General features: G+C 46.4%; 1 long non-coding RNA gene across 1 annotated transcript in view; it reads left to right on the forward strand.

Moving 5' to 3' along the window:
* Window positions 1-14,550, forward strand: part of LOC306665640 — a 34,019-nt gene extending 19,469 nt beyond the window's left edge. The window contains exons 2-3 of the long non-coding RNA XR_013765099.1: window positions 6,421-6,584; window positions 12,773-14,550. This is a non-coding gene — a long non-coding RNA (uncharacterized lncRNA). The remainder of the gene's footprint in view (window positions 1-6,420; window positions 6,585-12,772) is intronic.
* The last annotated feature ends 6,015 nt before the right edge of the window (window positions 14,551-20,565 follow it).

Genomic DNA, 20,565 nt, shown 5'->3' on the forward strand with positions numbered 1-20,565 from the left:
TTAAGGGAACTGAATTCTAGAAACTAGACCAAAAAAGAAAGAAAAAAAGAAAAAATCTGTGTTAAATTGGTTGTGAACCTATTTATTTATTGCCATTCTGGGGATGAAACCCAGGCCTCACGCATGGCCCGTGTGAGCCAGGTTTATATACTGTTATCATTGGCTTGAGAGTTACTAGGTCAGAGCTGAGAGATGTTTTAGGGTTGGGGACATGGCTCAGGGACAGAGCATGTGCAACCCCAGCTCTGTATCAAAAGAGAGAGAGAGAGAGAGAGAGAGAGAAAGTTAGAAATATTTTACTCTTGAAGTTCCTGCCTAGAGTTCCCTGCTTTGTTTACACCTTACGAAGTTGAACTCAATTCTGAAGTGTAATACATTCATTTGGAATATGATGAAGTCTGATTTATATATATATATATATATATATATATATATATATATATATATTGAGGGGGTACTGGGGATTGAATCCAGGGGCACTTAACCACTGAGCCACATTCCCAGCCCTTTTTATTTTTTGAGACAGGGTCTTGCTAAGTTGCTGGGGCTGGCTTTGAACTTGAGATCCTCCTGCCTCAGCCTCCAGAGCTACTGGGATTATAGGCGTGGGCCTCTGGGTTCACCTTCACACACAATCTTTTTAAAGTTACTGGCAATTTACCCACTTAGGAAAATTGCCCTGTGCACTGTTAATTGGTCCACTAATAAATGTATTTTTAGAATCTGTTAGGCAGAGATAACAAAACCTATAACACAGGGTACTTCCCAGAAACCAATGATCTAGGGCACTTTGCCAATGTTATCTATTGATCAGACAATGGAGAAGGTGTCAACCTAAGGATCCAGGGAGTGACCAGACTACCGTAAACCACCTTGTGGTCACCAGTCTGATGTCATCCCCATGTACCAGGGGACGCCACAAGCATCTCTCCCTCTCACTTGGCCCACATTCTCCCTTGAATGTGCTCCTGACTTTCCCAGACAAACCTCTGTGTCTCCATATCTGACTTGTCTAGAAATGCTTTTCTCCGGCCTTTGTCCGGGACCCCTGTTTCTGAGTTGTGGTTCCTCTCTCTCTGGGGCCTCCTCAGACCCCCTTTGGTGACACCAGGACATTAAACTACATTTAGCCAATTAGTGCTACGGACTAACTGTGGTGAAGCTTGTAATGTTCTTATAATCCCCGGGTTCTATTCCCAGTGTCAAAAACAAAGCAGAACAAAAAACCAAGAAAGCAACTTCTAAATAATACGCTCTAAAGCTAGATGCACGAACTCCACTGGCCTGAATGGTGCTGGCAGTTAGCAGAGGAGCTCCGGCCACACAAATGCCAAATCCCAGCTTGGCAGTCACTCCTGGTGAGACCTTCACCTTAGCCTCAGCTTCACCTCATTTTTATTTTTATTTATTTATTTTGGCACTGGGTGGAACCCAGGGGTGCTTTACCTCTGAGCTATATCCCCAAACCTTTTATGATCCCTGAGTCACTGGGATTGTAGGCTTGAACCACCATGCCTGGCAGCTTCACCTCTGTATCCCAGCTTCTGAAGTATCCTAGGGAGAATAATGACAGTGTCATGCAGCTGTCACCACGCCCACACTGTTGTTGGTGGCACTTAGGACCCCTCCTTGCCTGCTGGTTGCTGGCTTTGCAAGCACAGGCAACATGTCCTGAGCCACCTCACCCTCCCCTGCTTTGCAAGTAACTTCTTTCCAGGGGTCGCTCACTTCCACCACCATGATGTCAGAGTTTTTCTCCTTCCTGGCCTTTACTCTCTAGTATTTATTCTGAACCGTTAACTGGGCCCAATCCAAGGCGCACTGCCTTGGGCCACAGCCTAGGAGAAAGTCCAAGGGAGACAGAAGCCCAGGTAGCCTACTCACTGACCAACATCAGCGCCCGCTCCTCTCCCTTAGGAAGAGCAAAATGGCTGTGCTTTTGTCTCCATCACGTAAAATGTGGCTTTGTTCTTACGATGCTGTGCTGTAAATGTCATCAGATGTAAACAGGAATACGTGCTGGGGTTTTCTTTGCTTCATTTTCGACTCTTCATTGCTTCTTTAAAGTAAGACATTAATTGTTGCCACCCTTGGTCTTTTTTTGCGGTACTGGGGATCGAACTCAGGGCCTTGTGTCCGCGAGGAGAGCACTCTACCAGCTGAGCTATCTCCCCAGCCCACACTTGGTCATTTTTAAAGGTGGAATTTGTGCATGATTGTTCAGTTGCTGATGAAGTGAGTCTACTGGACACCAGCTGCGGGGCAGAGGCTGTGCTGGGCACCGTAAGGTGGAGACTGATCCTCAGGGATGCCCGAGTTTGTAAGAAAACGGGAGGAAATGACAGTCACACAGAAAGCGTCACCCAGGAGAGGGCTGGAGCAGAGCTCTGGGGTAGAGCTTCCCGAGACTCCTGTGGGGCCTTACCACACCCAGCACCACCAAAAACAAAACCAGGTCAGCTCAGGGTGCTGGGGGTAGATTCCTTAGGGGCCACAAGGAGGAGCTTAATGCCCTCAAGCTTTTCCTCACAACTATGAACCCATTTGAGGCTTGAAAAAAAAAATGTATCATGTCCGAAATATGAAAAGAAGATGACACTATCAAATAGATATTTACTAAGTGTCTGTAAAATGGGACATAATGTCAGCCACTTGCGAGTTCCCTTAGTAGGTATAAAAGTCACCACATCTGAAAATGATTTGCAAACGAGAATTTTTTCACTTTCCTACAATCTCAGGTCTACAGAATTATTGCTGATCTAAACAACTGCGGATTGAAATAATTACTCACAGTCAAAACAACATTGTAAAACAAATTCTTTCAAAAGTACACCATAAAATGATATTTAATTTGGGATGTGGACACATCTTAAAAGTTTAGTAGGATACGGGGTGGGGCAAGCTAGGGCCCACCAGTAGCTTTGGAAGGGCCAGGGTTACGCCATGTTAGCTCCTGGGAAGGATGAGCAGCCCAGACTGGGGAGCCAGGAACTGCCTCCAGGTAATGTGTGAGGGGACTTCAGAGGGGACAGGGAGGTGGGAACATCAGTTTGCTAGGGCTGCCTGAATAATGTGCCAGATACCAGGTGGCTTACACATGGAAAGTGTGTTGTCTCAGAGGTCTGGAGGCTGGACGGTCCAGACCCAGGTGTGGGCAGGGTGGTCCTTTCATGGGTGTGAGCCCGAGTCTGTTCCTGGCCTCCCTCTTCCTTCTGGTGGTTTGCCAGCAACCCACGGCATTCTTGGCTTGTGGCAGCATAACTCGGGTCTTTACCTGGCTTCCTCTCCCTGTATTGAAATCTCCCCTTTTTATAGGGGTGCTGGTCATCTCGAAGAGGGCCCCACCCTTCTCCAGGATGACCTCATCCTAATTTAACTAATTACATCTGCTGTGACCCTATTTCCAAATATGGTCACGTTCTGCGGTCCTGGGGTTTAGGTCTTTGATGTATGATTTTCCAGAGACACAAAGCACCCCTCGGCACTGGGGTGCGGAAGTGACAGGAAGAGACACAGTCCTATGTAAACATCTTACAAATGAGAGAGAAGAGGGGCCAGTGGGGGACAGAGTCTGGGAACAGAAACGGAGGTGCCATGAGGCTGGTGTGAGGGCGGGGACACAGGTCAGGACACATCTGGAAAACCGACTTGGGTTTAATCCAAAAGCCAGGATTTTTCAGGGTGATATTAAGTATCAAAACGAAACAACAAAACACTCCTCATGGCTGGCTGTCCTCTTCCCACGGAAGCACCCCTGACCTTGAGACCTAGAAGCCGCCGCGGGGAGAACCAGGCCGGCACTTTGGATAGTCATCCGGGTCACACGCTTGTTCCTGGCACACCCAGAGTCAGACTTGCGTGCAAGTCTCTGCCTTCTCCTTACCCTGCTATTTTTATGTGTCTCGCTTAGAAAGTAATTTTTTGGTTGTTATGGAGTCGTTGACCATAATTCTTTGGATCCATTTTTTTTTTTCTTTTTTGTGCTGGGGGTGGGTGGATCCCAGGGCCTCACACGTGCTAAGGTGGGCTCTGTCCCTGAGCTACGCCCCAGTCCAGCACTGGACAGATTTGACTCTAGAGTAAAATGTAAACTTCCACATGGTAAAAGACATTTTTAAAAAGCTGAAGGACATATGACAGCCAGAATAAAATATTTACAGCATCTATTTTGACGAAGGCGTCATATCCTAAAGGCACGTAAACAGGAGAGAAAAGAAAAACTCAAAAGGAAAAGAGGCGAACCAGAGGAACAAATCTGGGGGTAGTGGCAATGTAAGTGGGTGATAACTAATAAAATGTCTTGCTACTGCTGGGCGAGGTGGTGACACCTGTAATCCCAGAGACTCGGAGGCTGAGGCAGGAGGATTCCAACTTCTGGGTCAGCCTTGGCAACTTAGTCGAGACCCTTTCTCAACATATAAGAATTCAAAGAATTGGAGGTGTAGTTCAGTGGTAAAGCAACACAAGATTCCGTTTTTGTGAGGGCAGGAGTCAAAGGTCATTCCCAAGGCAACTTGCTTTGTTTCCAGAGGAAATTGGCAGTAGCTGTGAAAATTGAAGAGCCAGATGTGCTTGTGATCAGAAAGTCCAATTCTGGGCATTGGTTCTGACGACAGTAAGGACTGGTGGCCTCCTGTCTGACTCCAGACCCCGCGCGTTTTTTTTTTTCTTTTCTTTTTTCGGAACCAGGGATTGAACCCAGGGGACTTCACTACGAAGCCACACCCCTAGCTCTTTTCTTTAAAAAAAATGTATTTAGTTGCAGATGGACATAATAACTGTATTCTGTGGTGCTGAGGATCAAACCCAATGCCTCACACGTGCGAGGCAAGTGCTCTACCCCTGAGTCACATCCCAGCCCTTTCTATATTTTATTTTTAGAGTTTCACTGAGTTGCTTAGCACCTGGCTTTTGCTGAGGCTGGCTTTGAACTTGCAATCCTCCTGCCTCAGCCTCCCAAGCCGCTGGGATTACAGGCGGGCACCACTGTGTTCAGCTAGACCCCATACATTTAATCACTCCTTAGCATGTGTCTCACCTATGTATACATGACTGAGTTATGGCAATATGGAAGCTACATTTAAAGCTCTACGGTGATTGAGATGCATCTTCTAAGACAGGGAGCATGATGTGGAGGGATCCGTGCTAGACCTGGAGGTAGGAGGCTGGGAGGCTGGGATTCAAATTCCAGTTCTGGCAGTGAACGTATGATCTTGGGACCAACAGGCAACAGCTTGGGCCGTTTCCTCATCAGCCAATGAAGGTGTTGGATTACTCAGCGTTTAAGGTCCCTTTGACTTTGACTAGTCCACTCTTTTTGTTTATGAGATATTCAGTATCTATTTCTGTCTATCCATCTGTGTATCTTATCTATCCACCTATCTATCCATGGATGTTAACAATTTTGGGGGCAGTAAAAACACTGTGCATGAGAAAAATATTTAACAATACAAAAGAATGCAAAGTTTCCCCTCACCCATGAGGCACAGCGCTCCAGCGCTGCCCTGACAGCAACTCCAACCACTCTATTGTGTGTACGTTGTCCATCCTGCCTTCTTCCACAGAACCATCTAGAAATGGGCCCGTGACATGCTATGTGCATTTTGCATTTTAATAGATAATGCTAAATGGTCCATCAACACCTTAGATCATCAGACTCTTTGATTAAAAAAAAAAAAATCACATCTGCCAGGTGTTGTGGTAGTGCCTGGCTCTTCTCCCAGCTGCTTGGGACCCCAAGGCAGAAAGAATACTTAACACAGTGAGACCCAGTCTCAAAAAAACAAAACAAAAAAAAAAGCCAGGAATGTGGCACACACCTGTAATCCCAGCACCTCTGGAGGCTGAGGCAGGAGGATCACAAGTTCAAAGCCAGCCTCATGAACTCAGTGAGACCTTTAGCGAGACCCTGTCTCAAAATAAAAAATAAAAAGGGCTGGGGATGTGGGTCAGTGGTTAAGTGCCCGTGGGTTCAGTCCATGGTACCAAAAAAGAAAAAAAAAAAAAAAAATCACATCTTGTGGTTCTGCCTGACTTTTTTTCTCTTGGGTATGAGAGGAGAATCCCTAAATATGCTTAAAAATCATCAACATTTGTTATTTCATGAATGATTTATTTTGTACAACTAAGATTTTTGTTAGAATGAAAAAAAAGGGGCTTCCTTAACAACCCTCTCATGGAAAGATGGAACTGAAAACGACATTGCTTTTTAGGCTGTTGGGTTCCAGGTGGGTGAAGTGCCCAGAGGAGTGAGAAGGGAGGGCCACGGAAGACCGGAAGCACACGCCTGGACGGTCAGAGTGTTGCCACATTCCCAAGGGTTTCAAGCAACGTGCACAAACACACAATCGAAGAAGGATCTATCTGTAGACGGGAGCCAGGGCCCAAAAGCCCTAACATTTACTGTCTGATCCTTTTCAGGAAGTGCTTGCTGACCACTGAGAGGGATAACAGAAAAACGGAGGCCGAGATGGGGCTTCTGGGGGATGCGATGGAGTGGCATCTCAGAGGGGAGGACTCACAAGTCCCAGGAGACCGGAGGCGTTGACAGTGTTGCGTTCAGCCAGGAACCAGGAAAGATGGAGGTGAGGGTGCTTTGGAACTGGCTGTTGGGAAGGAGGTCACCGTGACCTCTGCTGGAGTTCTTATGAGTCTTGGGACAGACTTCTGAGTTACAAGGGGGAATAAAAACAAACAGACAAACAAATTAAAAAGAAAAAAAATCAGAAAAAAGGGAGGGAAAGGTTAAGTAGGGGTGGGGGAGACCTGATGGTAAACCATGAGTTTTTAGTCCATTGAAAACAATTGGCATGATTTCTTTAAGATGAATCATTGGCATCATGAATACAAAGATTGTTCATAGCGGTCATTTCTTTAAAGTATACCGTGACCTGATCTATGGGTCTTTCCAGTTCTAATCTCTCACTGTACAATGACCTTGGATGCAAATCAGTCCATCTCCCTCCTGTGAAGTGACATGACCAGGCCACCTGCTAGCAGAGCGGGAGCTACAACTTGGTTTTGAATTCCAGCTCTTTTCCACTTCATGGGGCCATCTTTTTTAACTTTTATTAATTTTTTGTCATTAACTTATTTTTGACAGTGATAAATATTTTTTTAAAAATTGCTCACACATATATGTAGGGTAATAATGTCTGTCTCAGTCTAACGTCTTTCCCATCCCCACCCACCCCATCTCTCCCCTCACTCCCCTCTGTACGATCACAAGTCCCTTCATTCTTCCCTCCCCAAACCCCTCTATGGATCAGCATCCACTAATCAGAGAGAGCATCCGGCCTTTGGTTATTTGGGATTGGCTTATTTCACTTAGCATGATCTTCTCCAGTTCCACCCATTTACCTGCAAATTCATGGCGCCATTTTTATCTTCTAGGAGCATCTAACATCCACGGGTCTTCCACACATGTTTTAACTAATTATATCTTTCATTTCTAGACTCTGTACTTGGTTCTTTTTCAGCCTTCTATTTTCAATACTGTCTTTCATTTTTGTGACATCATCATCAGCGAGGTGTGACTTACATACAATAAAATGCCGCATTGTGAGAATATAGTTGTTGGATTCTGACAAACAGACTTCTGTGTAATCACCGTCATGATCAAGATGTAGAACATTTCTGTCATTGCGAAACATCCTCTGATTCCAGGCAACCACTGATTCCCATAGAGGCTATTTTTCCCTTCTCTAGAATGTCATGTAAATGGGTTTGTACAATGTATATCCTTTGGTGTTCCGTTTTTTTCACCTAGCATGATGTGTTTGAAATTCATCCATGTTGTGTATACCAGTAGTTCGTGGCTTTTTTTGGTACCAGGGCTTGAACACAGGTGTGCTTAACCATTGAGCCACATCCCCAGCCCTTTTTACGTTTTATTTTGAGACAGGGTCTCAATAAGTTGTTTAGGGCCTCGCTAAGTTGCTGAGGCTAGTCTTGAACTCGTGATCCTCCTGCCTCAGCCTCTGGAGTCACTGAGATTACAAGAGTGTGCCACCGTGCCCTGTCATTTCATCGCTTTTTACTGCTCAGCCGCATTCCAGTATATAAATATATAAATTTATCATTATTGTCTATTCACTTGTTGGTAGATATTTTGGTTATTTTCTGCTTCATGTTTGCTATAGTAAATAAAGATGCTGTAAGCATTTGCGATCAAGTCTTCACATCCCCATGTGTTCATTTCTTTTGAGCAAATAACTAGAAGTGAGCAAATAACTAGAAGTGGAATTGCTGGGTCATATGGTTAGAATGACTTAATTTATCTATTTATTTATGTTTTTATTTGGTAATGGGGATTGAACCCAAAGGTGCTTTACCCCCGAGCTACATCCCCAGCCCTTTTTTTTTTTTCATTTTGAAACAGGGTTTCACTAAGTTGCTGAGTGTCTCACTAAATTGCTGAGGCTAGCCTTGAACTTGCAATCTTCCTGCCTCAGCCTCCTGTGAACCGCTGGGACTAGAGGTGAGCATCGCTGACCTCAGCTCTGGTTCACTCTTTTGATATGGTACGAAGTTACAGTCCTATAGCTTTACAATTAGTATTAAAATCAGCTAGTGCAATTCCTTCAACTTTGTCCTTCTTTTTCAAAAAGTCTCGGCTCTTCTATGTCCTTTGCAATTCCAAATCGATTTTAGAAGCAGCTTGTCAGTTTCTTCAAAAAGAGGTTTCAATAAGGATCACATTGAATCTATAGATCAATGTTTTTGTTAAAAGAATATTATTCAGGGTTTTCAAACTTTACACACAATAGCTGGTGTTTTCTGAGATATTTTTATTGCGAGCTCATATTCTTTGGAAATCATTCTCTGGTAATTTGTTGAGGCCTGGATTTAAAGTGTATTTTCCAGAGAAGATTTGTGTTTATTTTTCTCAGGCATAATTTACTACCCTGGTTTACTTTAAACAAAAATAGTTTGTTTTTGCTGTTGTAGAATGGTATCTAATCCTAGTAATTTGACTTCTTCTGTCTTCTCATGGATGTAGAGGTGAGGAAGACCGACAGTTTGAGATGTCCCAGGAAAAGAGATGTCTCTGGAGAGGGTCTGAGGAGTTCCCAGAGGACGTCGGGGGACTCAAGTCAGGATCAGCGGGGTTCTTGGCATACATGATGGAAAAGAATTTTGGCAAAAGAATTTTGGCACGAACCAGACAAAGGCGTAGACAGAGGTTTATTTAGGAAAGTAGATCCACATTCAAGAAGAACGCGGGCTGTCTGGAGAGTGAGAAGCAGCCCTACTTTGGGCTCGTGGGCCCTATATTTATAGAAGGTCTGTATAGGGGCGGGACAGGGGGTGGAGCCAGGTGGAGCTGCACAGCTTTGCGCCAGTTTTCCTGGGCTGGTGTATTTCCCTCACTTTATAAGGACACGGGCCAAGGGCATGGGCCAAGGGCATGGCGCTCATGATTTACTGCCATACTTTCTGTATCACAATGGCTCGTGGCCATTTCCTTTAAGATTCAGTATTTCTCTCTCTTTATCTAAATCCCTATCTCAGTATCACTATGCTTGCATATAAAATGGACAAGCTATAGGAATGTATTGCTTCCCAATACGAATAACCAGTTCAGGGGCCGGGGATGTGGGTCAGTGGTTGAGTTTATTTACCAGGACCCGAGTTTGATCTCCAGCCCCAGAAAGGAAAACAAAAACAAAGATCAACCAGTTGGTGTAGGCTTGGTTGGAGCTTGTGTGGTTTTTTTTTTTTTTTTTTTTTTTTTTTTTGTGGTGCTGGAGATTGAACCCAGGGCCTTGTGCCTGCCAGGCAAGCACTCTACCAGCTGAGCTATCTCCCCAGCTCCCAGCTTAATTCTTTTGAATTGAAATGGGAGTCATTAGAATGGCAGCCACTGAGTTTCCTTCCTTTATTATGAAAATGGAGCCAAGAGCAGCAGATTTATCCTAAGTCGTCTTTCTTAGAAATGAGCCATACAAATGTAAAAATAGACAAACAGGCTCCTGATATTCACCACTGGTGACGCTCAGCAGAGGTGTGTTTCTGTGGGGCAGCTTAGCAAGGGGCTCCTGGAGGCGAGGAAGGGTTGGCGATCTTAGCAAGCTCGAGTAGATCAGGTGGGAGCAGAGGAGAAAGCTAGCAAGAGAAAAACAGGTGCTATGCCTACGGGAATTTCACCTGCCCCCATAGACACACGGTCTCCCTAATTTCTTTTATTCTTTTTTCTTTTTGGTACCAGGGCTTGAACTCAGGGGTGCTCAACCTCTGAGCCACATCCCCGGCCCTTTTTATTTTTATTTTGAGACAGGGTCTCACTGAGTTGCTTGGGGCCTCAGTAAGTTGCCGAGGCTGTCTTTGAACTTATGATCCTCCTACCTCAGCCTCCCGAGTCGGTGGGATGGCAGGCATGTGCCACCGCGTCTGGCAGCCTCTCTAGTTTCCAACAGCATGTTTTCCATGCAGACGAAATAGACAGTTTCAATATCTCTTGGTTCTATAGATCATCCTAGGCAGTTGTCTGCACTTGAGCATACACCCACCACAGGAACAAAGTCATTCAGACTTGAGGACGGTACTGGAAGGTCTCGGAAACGTCTGCCTCCCAAATTAACAAGTGAATTACAAATCCAGTTGGAGAATTCGTGGAACGTAGCCTTTGAGTCACTTCTTTAAAAGCCCCTATTGCTGCTGATGGGCACAATCACAGCCTCCCCTAAGCTTCTCCTTTGCTAGCAAAGCAATAAAATTTGTTTTTTTCTTTTTCTCAAAACCATGTTCTTGTTATTGGATTGGCAGCAGGGACAAGAACTGAGCTTTCAGTAATATAGGGATTTTGTTATATTGCAGAGTTTGAATAGTAGGTCTGAGCGGGGCCTGAGATTCTGCATTTCTAACCAGTCCCAACTCAGTGCTACTTGTCCGTGGGTCATTTATCAACAGCAAAGCCCTAGGAAAATATTTCCCTACAGTTTATACTTGTCTACCTGAAGTTCCACCATTAGCACTACTCCCTGCTCCTCCCAGCCGGGGATTAAACCCAGGGCCTCGTGGATGCTAAACACACACATTTCCATTTCCTAGTCCCAGCACTACTTCTTTTTTTAAAAAAAAATATTTTGTATCAATTTATATATATATACATATACACATATATATGTATATATATTAGTTGTAGGTGGACACAATACTTTTATTTTGATGTGGTGCTAAAAGGATCGAACCCAGGGCCTCACATGTATTAGGCAAGCCCTCTACCACTGAGCCCCAGCCCCAGCCGCTAGCACTACTTCTTAAAGTACAAGTATCATTCATTAGCATTTTGATGTGAATTTGTTTATCAGATCTTTCTCAATTGGATAGCACTAGTTTACAGGCAAGCAATTATCAAGTTTTCAATAAGAGAGTACTTTATAGGTTGGAGATGTAGCTCAGTGGTAGAGTGCATGCTCAGTGAGCACAAGGCCTTGGGTTCCGTGCACAATGCACACAAAAATTGAAACTATAGCTGAGTGTCGTGGTATATGTCTGCAATCCCAGCAACTTTCAGAGGCTGAAGTAGGAGGATCATAAGTTTTAGAGGCCAGCCTCAACAATTTAGCAAGGTCCTCAGCAAATTTAAGGAGACCCTGTCTCAAAGTTGAAAAATGAAAAGAGCTGGGGATGGAGCTCAGTGGTTCCATCCCTGGTACCCAAACAAACTAACAAATGAATAAATTATAAAAAAGAAAGTACTTTATTACTGATAAATGTAAAGGAGAAGCAGCTCAGCAGTAACTCAGGTTTATTCAGGACAAACCTGAGGAGGGAGGCCCCGTGTAGACCCAGACCTGTCTTCCACTTTCAGCCTGGGGTAGGTATTAGGAATGAGGGAGGGGGATTAGGCCGTTGCTAAGGGGTTGTCAGGGAAGTGCCTTATGGTGTCATCTTCATAAAGAACTAGGTGTTTCAGGATGTCAGTCCCAGATAACAATTTCCTTCCTTATGATGAAGGAGTTAGAGTTAGGGTTAGGGTTAATTCTAAGGTGAAGAACATGTTTCAAAATGGCGCCACCTACGTCAAGTTCTATCCAACAGCTAAATTCCATTTTTCATCAAGAAGCATGTGCCTACAGAAACTAAAAGTGAATAATTACATCATATCAGACTATGGTGTGCCAGACATACAAAAGATAGTAGTTCCTTCGATTTGGATCCTGAATTTGTGATCAAGGAAGACAGGTGGAAAGTGAGACTGTGAAAGAAGACTGCCATTGTACTGAGCTCGCACCAGGTGCGGGCGCCCAGTGTGTTGGCCCATCCGGTTGAACGCAACCTCCAGGGGAGCACCATCCTCCAACTCGCGTGCACACCGGCTCCCAAGGCCCCGAGAGGCCTGCACATCTCCTGAAGTCACTCCGCTTGAAAGTTGCGGCCTTGTCTGTTGCCAGAGAGCATCTTAAAATTTCACTCATTCATGAATTCAGTCATCCAACCAATGTTGATCAGGTGTCTCTGTGCCAAGCACCATGTTGTATGCTGGAGATACAGGAAGGAAGAGAGGGGCTGGGGATGTAGCTCAGTGGTACAATGTGTGCTTAGCATGCAGGAGGTTAGAGAGAGAGAGATTGTATCCTCAGACCAATGCCACCTAAAACAATGTCCAGTGCTGACTAAGTGACTTGGGACTTGGTGGCACTGTACTGGAGGATGTTAGGAACGGACTTCTGGGGTCTTCAATGGGAAGGTAGCCACAGAGGCCAGGTGGGACTCCTCAATTCCTCAGTGACTGCAAGGACATCTTTGCTGCACTTTGTATTTGCAGGTGGCATTGCTGTCGAGGTGTAAACAAATGATGCTACAGCAAAGGACCAGCCCAGCACCTGGAGTGACAAGAAGCACTGTGATTGCGGTCCTGGTGGTAGGTAGGCGGGCTGTAGCTCGTGGGCATTCCAGGAAGCTGCCCCAGGATGTCAAATCCAAAGCCCAGGGAAGTCTGTGGCCAGGACTGGCCAAGGGGTACCGTCACGGCTGCCTCGGGGCAGAGGGCAACCTGGCAGGCCTCCAGCAGGCGCGGGAGAGCTGGCACCTGGCGTGATCCTGGAGCGGGCAGTCTTAGGAAGGCGCGTCTTGTCTTGATCATGGCAAAGGAAACAGTGTTGTCAGAACAGCCTCGGAGCGTGGCGCCCTGAGTCCGATCCTCTCCATTCCCTTTGCAGTTGAATCCTGAGCTCCTACACCACGTGGACCCTTCTGAAGGCTTCCCGTCCCTCATCCTCTGCTGGTGCTTTGATCAGAACTTCACTGAAATATGGCAGCTAAAATCCTACACAGAACGGTCTCCAGGAAGTACGGGGGAGTTTGGGGAACCATCTCTAACATATCAAAAGCGCTTCTCGAAGAGAAATGATTATTTGGACATTTATCTGCAGGAAACCTTTGGTGATCACTCCAGGTGGTTTCCGTAACTGTGGATTCTGCATCTGAAGATTCAAACAACCATGAATTGAGACTATTGAAAAAATTTTGCACCTGTACTGAGCAGGTACAGACTTGTGTCCTAACTCCCTGAACAATGCAGTATAACAGCTATTTCCATAACATTTACATTGCGTGAGGTATTACGAGTAATCTAGAAATGCTTTCTGCAAATGCAACACCATTCATAGAAGCAACTTAAGCATCCTTGGGTTTGGGTATCCCTAGGGGTCCCGGAATCAGTCCCACACAGATGCCCAGGGACTCCTGCGTTTAGTGTGAAGAGTGAGGAGTTCTCTGACAACCTTTCCCCCAGGATGAATGACAAGCCGGAGAGCATCTGTCCGGGAATTGCATATGGCGCTACTGACATGCTCTGACCTGTAAAGCTAGGGACTGAGGCTCCCGTGGGCAGCAGAGCCAAAGGAGAGCAGCTGGAGGCTGCAGCGTGTGGACAGGATGCTTGCTATGAGATTGCCTTAATCCAAGAGGGACCAGAAAGTCAGAGCTGGGACAAAGTGAGAGGAGAGTGGGGACAGCAGGGGCACCAAACCCAGAAAACAAAAGAGGCACTAGGAGACCACATCTGAGTTCCAGAAAGAGAAAGGAAAGGCTGTCAGGCCGAGGCAGGAGCTGCTTCTTATCTGGAGACACGGGAGCGCAGGGTGGGCTGCAAGGGCCAAGTGTGTACCCTGGCAACCTGCCCTCCCTGTGCCCTGACATTGACTGACAGGCTCATTCGCTCTCTCGTTCAGCAATCAGGATCAAGCCTCCAGTCCTCATCAGGCATTCGTCCACATTCTGGAGATACAGCAGTGAATAAAACAGGTTCTCTGCCCTCATGGGACAGAGGAGGTCAGTCCACAGACAAGCAAGCGTAGAGAAATGTCAGAGGAGATCATGGAGAAAAATAGCCCAGGGAGAGGAATGGAGACCACGTGGTCTGGGGAGATTTGCTAGTTCACATAGGCTTTCAGGCATGGTGTCTCTGAGGATGGTGATCAGACGCCCAGAGAAGGACAGGCTGACACATTAGAGACCTTCATCACAGCGGACCTGGAAGGGTCCGGAATCTTATATTACTTTTGAGCTTTGCCACGCTATTGGCCTGGCTCATGAAGTATTTGTAATGGCTTCAATAGCACCTTCTTCATTGAGATGCTTATATTATTATTATTAGTATTATTTTTTGTACCAGGGATTGAACCCAACGGTGCTTAACCACTGGGCCACATCCCCAACCCTTTTTAAAATATTTTATTTAGAGACAGGATCTCACTGAATTGCTTAGGGCCTAAGCTTGCTAAGCTACATTGCTGAAGGTGGCTTTGAACTTATGATTCTCCTGCCTCAGCTTCTTGGGCCACTGCGATTATAGGCGTGTGCCACCGTGTAGCCTTTTTAATTTCTCGAAGCCCTCTCTGAAACCTTGAAACTGTTGCTGATGTGTCCTGATGTGTATTTCCCTTGGGTCCTGAGAGCGCCTGGCCTTGTGGCCCTGGGTCCCCACTCCTTTGCTTCATGGCCAGGTTCAGCTGGGCATTTATTCAGTGACATCTGGAAAACAACTTTCCTGCTTCGTGGTTTAGCTTTTGAAAATGACATGTCATTCTCTTATCTCACAGTTAGGTTCTGATGGCCTCAGTTAAAAAAAAAAAAAAAAAAAGCTTATGATGCTTTGAAGAAAATGTTATATAATTATAGTTAGCTTTGTATTAGATAGAGTGACCTAAAAGTGTAATTATGCCCTGTTTTTTGGAAAAACTGATTCACAGAAATTCTCACAACACAGTTATATTTGGAGGAGATTTTTCACATTAAAAATCTTCACTAGTGCCAGGTGCAGGGGTGTGTGCCTGCAGTCCCAGGCGCTCTGGAGGCTAGGTGGGAGGATCACTTGAGCCCAGGGCTTCAAACCCAGCATGGGCAACCTTAGAAGATGTGGTTTCAAAATAGAATAAAATAAAAATCTGTAGGGAGACATTCATTGGACAAAGAGAAGTTCATCTCCTTTTCTCTTCTCCCCTCTACTCATCACACCAGGCCTTGCTAAGCCTCCTCCTCATAAGCCCCTAATCTCTAACCTTCAAGTGAGCCCTTTGTATCCACCTGTTAGTTAGCTTTCTGTTACTGTGACAAATGCCTGAGATAAGCAGCTTATAAAGAGAAAAGATTTACTTAGGCTCACAGTTTGGGAGGTTTCAGTCTATGATTGGTTGGCTCTGGTGCTTTGGGGCCTGAGAAAAGCAGCCCGATGGGGCAGCAGCATGTAGCAAGACAGCTCCTCATGGCCAGGACATGAAAGAAAGGAAGAAGAGGAGCCCGGGGTCCCAATATCCCTCCAAGGGCCTGCTCCTAATGACCGGAGGACCTTCTATCAAGTCCCATTTCTTAGAGGTCCCACCACTTTCCAGTAGTGCCCTGGACTAGGAAACAGCCTTTAACAACTGGGAACCCCAAACCATAGTAGCACCCACAGATTTGACCCAGCCAGCTCTGGAGCCAGGGCTGCCCTGGAAGACCCAGCTTGATGACCTCTTAGTTACGGCCTCCAGCTACTGCCCCATCTCTTTGCTCCTCTTTCCAACAAAACTATCCAGAGGTTGTCTGTACCCATGTCTCCTATCCTACCCCCGTCTCTCAACTCCATTTTAATCAGACCATTATTTCCCAAGCTGCTTTTGTCAAGCTCAGTCAAAGCCAGTGGGCTCTGCTTAGCCCCATCGTGACCTCTCAGTGGTCTCTGGACCACCATTATTCTGTGCTGCTGCTTCCTTCTGTCTTGTCACTTTGTGCCTCCTCCTCATCTCTCCAATTGCCAACCACGGGGATATTCTAGGGCTCAGGCCTCAAACTTCTCATCACACGCTCCAGTATCATTGTCACTGGGCTCTAGATAAATCACGAAAACTGCCAAACTCATTTTTAAATAGCAACCTCTCTTCTGCACTCCGTACCTGAAGTCTCAGGTGACAATAGAATTAGAGGTTGGAATGATGGGCTTTGAAGATCTAGAAGAGACCAGGAGCCAAGGAACATAGTTGGCTTCTAGAAATTAGAAAAGATAAGGTAATGGATTCTCCTTTGAAACCTCCAGAAGGAATATACCCCTGCCAACGCCTTGGTTTTAGATTTCGGACTTCTGTTCTATGAAGAATAAATTCGTGTTGTTTTAAGCCAGTAGGTTTCTGGTAATTTGTTACAGCAGCAACAGAGAACAAATACACGCAGGCTTCCCCATGCCAGTAGTGGTGACTCCATCCTTCAGCTGCAGAGGGACACTGGGGTTGGCCCTGTTTTTCCTCTTCCTCATGCCCCACATCCAGTGCATCAGCAAATTCTATTTGCTCTAACTTCAAAGAGAATCCAGAATCCAGGGGCTGCTCCTAGCGTCAGCAGTCCCCTCGGATTAGACCATCGCTGGCTCTTCTTCCTCGACTGCCTCCCAGGGCCTCCCCACTTCTCCCCTGTCTGTCCATTGTCCATCCCTCATCGCTGCCCAAGTGAACAGGTTAGAACACAAGTTTGAGTCTAGGATTCCTCTCTGCAGTGGCTCCCAGCTCCCGTGGACCCGGAGCCCACCCATGCCTTCACCATGGATCCAAGGCTTCCACACTGCAGCTCCCGCACCCCTTTCTGACCTCATCTCCTGTCCCTCTCTCTGTGTCCAATCTCCCCTGATCCCACCAGCATGCACTTCCCAGATCACCTTCCGGAACTGAGAGGTGCAGCTGGCTGATAGCCCTGGGGGCCAAGGCTGGGCTGGGAGAAGGACTTCCCTCAGCATCCCATCCTGCCTCTCCCTTGGCCACAGCCCAAGGGTGGTGACATGGGGGTGCCAGGCCCAGCCCCACCTCCCCAACTCGAGGCAGCTCTGTGGGTCATCCTCACTTCAGCGCTCTCCGTTTCGAAGGCACGCGTGGGAATTCACTTGGCTCATCTTCTCTGTCCAGGTTTCCTTCTTCTCCCAAGAGCACTCCCTAATAGTATGCTGGCTGCCATCTTGGAAGCTGCTTTCTGGGATCCCCACCTGTGCACCTGAGCGCTTTGCTATTATGCCTCCCACACTCCAAGTGCTTTAGAGATGGCTGTTCCTTCTGCCGGAAAGCTCTTCTACCCATTCCCAAAGCTTGCACACTCTTCCTTCCAGTCTGCTCGAATGTCCCATAACCTGTGGCCTCTCGTGATGACTGGCCGTGAAAGAGCAAACACCACCATCAGCACCAGACTTCTCTCTGCATTAGGCAGTGAAGTTCTTCTACAGTCTTCTTCCTCATCAGGCACATATTTCCTTTTTTCTTTTCTCTCTCACTATATTCCAGCTTCATGACGACAGAGACCTGTATTTTGTTTGCTGCTCTTTGCGTAATGACTGGAAGAGTGCCTGCTTAGTAGCAAGGCAGGCTGCGGCTGGAACCCAAGTCTATAGTCTCTGGCCCACGGCTACATCCCTGTGATGAAGCTCCAGCCTTCGGAGGTCTTATCTTTACCCACCGATTCTTCCCCCGATTCCTCTGATTCTGAGCCAACATGTTCATAGCTTCCATTGTACCTTCCATGACTAAGAGTCTGCTCTCCGCTTGGTCTTTCTGGAGATTGCCGTCTGGCCCCTAGAGCCCAGTCATGCGTAACTGCTGTCAGGCTAACAGGAACCCCACCTCCCAGGCTTCTAATGCCCTTGTGTCGTGGATTCCTAGAACACTCCCGAATCCAAGACTCCTCCCTCATGGATGGCCCTCCCAAATCTGGCCAGCCTCCCTGAAAGTCACGTTCGAGCTATGAGCCACACCTTGATCTTTCCCATCAGAGAGGGCATGGCTACAGGGGAGGAAGTTGGCATTTGAGGCAGAACAGTCTGGGTGTGAATCCCAGCCCTGCCACTCACCAACAGGGCGTCTCGGCCGACCATTCGCTTCCTTGTGTAATAACTTCTTCCCGTGGAGCCAAGTTGAGGATGTCAGCTGCAGAGAGCAGCTGTGAACAAGACAGGAGCATGTAAGGGAAGCGTGACACGTAGCTGACCTGCAGTAAAAGTCTCCCATACTGAAGTTCTCTGAAACACCAGCCCATTGTGTCAAATGAGGAAGCACACTTTCTCAAGGGGAAACTCTGAGACAAGGTAGCTCTGTCTGCAAAAACCAAACCAAAGCAAGCCAAAACAGTAAGAACAAAACTATTTGCTTTGGGAAATCATTCAGCATGGCATGATGTTCCATGGTAATTCCAAATGCATTTGAACAATGCAGTAAGCTGTTCAGTAAAATAATATTGTCAGGCAAATATACCAAGTCCAAGCATCAGCTCATAAGACATGGCTTCACCTCCAGAAGGTAGCTTTTCATGAACAGGTAACAGAAGCATAACGGATCGGTGGATTTCCCTCTCTCATCCTCACCTTTGCAGGATTTAGTGGAAACAGTTACATTCAACCTTGCCAGATACACAAAAGCTTTTCCAGTTCTCATTCCTTTGCTATTCCCAAGGAAGGGAGTGATGGTTTTGGAGGTAGGGGGTGGTATATTTAGCAGTGTGCTGAAAGTGAGTTCAACACAAATAACCAAGGTTGGCAGATTGCACATTTCTCCAGTTATTTTTGTGATGGGCAATGTTTTTCTTTTCTATTCCGTTTTCTTCCCTCTTGAATTGCCTAATGATTTCCAATGACTAGAACTCTGTCCAGTTCAATCCAGTCAATGAGAGGGGCCATGTTGACACGCTTTATTTCAACAAATTCCCGGCAGAGTAAAGACGGAAAAGGATCTGCTCCTGGGGATGTTCACTTGCAATTTGCACCTCGGTTTGCAAGTGGGTCATCAGCTCAGCAAAGAGAATATAAAGTCACAAAATAAGGTCACCACACACAGTCTGAGCTGTTATCTTCTGGAGAAGCACAACATGTAGAGACACATTGTGAAAACGCCTACTATTCTTCCACGTGACTGGGTCGGAAGCTTCCCTGTCCAACCTGGTGAGGCGTGTTGTGCTGGACTGGCTGTAACCCCAGGTGGAGGACGAGGTGGGTGTGCCTAGCTGCCTGCGGTAGGCACGCGTGGCTCTGTGCATCACCAGCTGCCTTCTGTCTTTAAGGCTGTCAGAAAGAATGCGTTTGCAGTCATTATCCATCATGCTTTAATCCGTCCTGCGTCAGGAACAGAACTGAATCTGACAGACGTGGTATCTCTTCTCGACACACTTTGTCCTTGCTTGTTGATGGGGGTGAAAATCATGTCCTTGAGGACATGGAGCCTGCATCCAAGAAGCCAGGTGGATCCCTTCTTCACATGCAGCCTGTGAGCCTTCCGAGATTCCCAGTTTCCTCCCGGGAAGTTGAGTGCAGGGGTCAACAGGGACATTTGAGTCCAGGAATATTTCCCAAGAGAAGTCTTGGCATTTAAACTTCCCTTTTCATTTTGTAAAAATGAACTACTTTTTTTTTTTTTTTTTTAGAAAAATGTTGCATGCTTATGGTTAAAAAAAAAATTAAATTAAACAGGACGCAATGAAGAGTCTGTCTCCCTCAAGTCACTGTCTCCCTCCCCAGTTCCCTTCCCCCGAGGAAACTACTGCTACCCATTTTTTTTTTTTTTTTTTTTTTTGGTGACTCCTTCCTGTGCCTTTGCATATCTAAGAAGAGCTTGGATTTTTGAAATGCATTTTTATATGTTCAGTTCAAGTGGCTCATAAGACGCCTCTTCCAAATAACTCTCCATGGCAACACAACTCTGGAACACACGCGGACAGATACTTGTACACACACAGCCGTCCTCTTAAGCATAAAATGGAGGGGAAATGATGCAAGAGTGAATAGAGGGCCTATTACAGTGAACCGCGGTGGTTAGTGGCTTCTCAGATGGTTCCAGACAGCTTTTTCTACAGAAATAGCTCAGCGAGAACAGCCCAGCCTACTCGACTGCAGAGCAGATCCCAGAGCGCGTCTTCCTGCAGCCTCCCTTGGAGCTCAAGTCTAAACACATCAGAGCCTGGCAGAGCGCACACATCCTGGGCTCCTCAGGCTCTGCTGGTTCTGTCCCCAGGAAGCAGCAGGGCTTTCTCACGGCTCACACCTGCTCCTCCCCCACACCAGCGGAAAGCCCCTCAAGTTTTTCTGTCACGAGGGTGAATAAAAAAGCAACTCACCCT

Source organism: Sciurus vulgaris (assembly GCF_902686455.1).
Source record: "Sciurus vulgaris genome assembly, chromosome: 7".
Taxonomy (NCBI): Eukaryota; Metazoa; Chordata; class Mammalia; order Rodentia; family Sciuridae; genus Sciurus; species Sciurus vulgaris.